This window comes from Cicer arietinum, chromosome 7 (assembly GCF_000331145.2).
Source record: "Cicer arietinum cultivar CDC Frontier isolate Library 1 chromosome 7, Cicar.CDCFrontier_v2.0, whole genome shotgun sequence".
Taxonomy (NCBI): domain Eukaryota; kingdom Viridiplantae; phylum Streptophyta; class Magnoliopsida; order Fabales; family Fabaceae; genus Cicer; species Cicer arietinum.
This window is the reverse complement of record NC_021166.2, coordinates 21,629,600-21,631,975: the sequence shown is the minus strand read 5'-3', so window position 1 is coordinate 21,631,975 and position 2,376 is coordinate 21,629,600.

Below are 2,376 nucleotides of genomic sequence, written 5' to 3'. Positions count from 1 at the left end.
AAGAGTGTTCGAAAATGAATAATTGTTTGTGTGTTATACCTTATCTTTGTTTCTTATAAATATTTAACAAAAAAAAAAATTGTTTTATATTTTGTAAATAAGGAAATTACCATTGCTTTACAACCATTCCCTATTTTTAGCTACTCATTTGCATCTAATTATATATATTTTTTGTTTTCACCTGTTTCACGTGCCAGTGTCACTATTTGCATGTAATTATGTTTGTTTTTTTTTTATCAGTTTCGCGTGCAAGTGTCACCTCCAATATTTCGCTTGTTAATTGCTTCTCATTAATTATGTTAATTAGTTAGTAGTTTGTTATGAGTAACTATATACACACACACTAAAAGTAAAATTTTGAGTTCACTTTGCAAGAGTTTAAATCCAAAAATGTCATTGTATTGAACAAGGGTTAAAACAACCATTTAACATGAACCAAGGATTTGGAATATTCATCTAGTTAGTTTAGAAATTAATTATATAACATTTATTTGAAAATTTTGATTTCAAGATATTTACACTATCATATTATGTATGATAAAACTTGAAAGATAACCTCGATATATTTCATGTAAGGAACATGAGATGTTACAACATTTACAGTAAGGCTTTTTGTTGGTGAATTTTTTACCAGTAAATAAGGCATCATAGTACATTGGTGTGAAATATAGCTAAGAACAAGAGAATTCTTTAGAAGGTAAATATCATTAAAAAAATAATATAAATATTAGAATATGGTCCGCATGTTCATAATATATATAGAGTTTAATATATTAGTATTATTGTGAATAATATTTTAAAATTTTAAAAATAATATAATTTGTTGATTTTGTTTGTAAATGATTTTTTTCAAATGAGTTTATTTGATTAATTGTTATATAAGAGTTTATTTGAGTTTATGTAGAATGTTTTAGAAAAGGTAATCGTAACTAATTCATATATTAAATTTTACCCAATGAAATATTATTTAAAATTTTAGTTATTTTTAAATGAATGATTAAGATTTAAAACTGTTAAAAAAATATTTAAAAGTTTGATCAACTGATTTATAATTTAATTTCTTATATCACATTTCACTCCTTAAGGATTATAAAAAATATAGAACAAAAAGAGTATTATGTAAAAAAATATATATGCATTAAAATATAGTAATAAATATCAAGTTAGTAGTATATTAATTATTAACGGTCTACATGATGGACCAAATAATATGTTAAAATTGATATGTCAATCAATAATCTACATCTTTCTAATTACTACATTATTTTAAAGAAATACTCATTGTTAAATATTCATCACTGTTTCAAATATTCAGTCTAAAAATAAATCTTTCTCTCAAGTGTATGGTTAGGATGCATAAAACAAAAATCATAGTTTTTAAAATAAATCCATAGAGAAGATCATCCTACAAGTAAAGTCTATAAATTATATTTAGTATTAAAAATCTTAAAAGTATTTTAATGGATATTAATATATGTAATTATCTACCATAAAATCAAATTAGTCGTGCTCTTTTTCTACTCATGTTGTCGTGTAATTATAATTTTAAAATGATTGAGCATGAAATTGATTTAAGTTGACACATTCAGATGAGGACACTAAATGGATAATATAAAGTGAAAAGTAAAATAAAAAATGACAAGACAAAATGAGTGTTCTTTTAATCATAGTAAAAATGGTTGCAACTAACATTTTAATTTTTCTCTATTTGCTTTCATAATAAATAAAAAAAAATATTATAAGACAAAGAGGAAGAACAAATATAAATTTGTAGTCAAAATATTGTTAGAAAATTATGTATACGAATTTGTCATTTGGTATTCATTTCATTCTAACTCTGTTAAAAAAATGACAAATCTAAATTTCAATGTCTTGAATATCAGACTTCTATAAAACCTGAACGTGAAAATTTTCAGAAATAAACTCTGCATGGTTGAGTAGAAGTAAAAGAGATGAAGAAACTTAAAATAGGTAGTATTTTTAAATAAATTAACAATATAAAACACCTCTATAATAAAAAACAACAAATAATTTATGAATCTAAATATTAAACATTATTCTTGTATCTATTAAAGGACACATATTTTTAAATCTCTTGAAGACACAACAATAATAATAATAATAATAATAATAATAATAATAATAATAATAATAATAATAATAATAATAATAATAATAATAATAATAATAATAATAATAATAATAATAATAATAATATGAAGCTGAATATGGACAATCTTCATGTCGTAGATGAGATCAAATATGCCTGCAAAAATAATACTCTAACTAACAACAATCAAGATTTTGAGAAAAATGAAAAAATAGGTAGAATATGTTACAAAATGGTGTTGCAAAGAGGTTTTCTTTTGAGTTGAT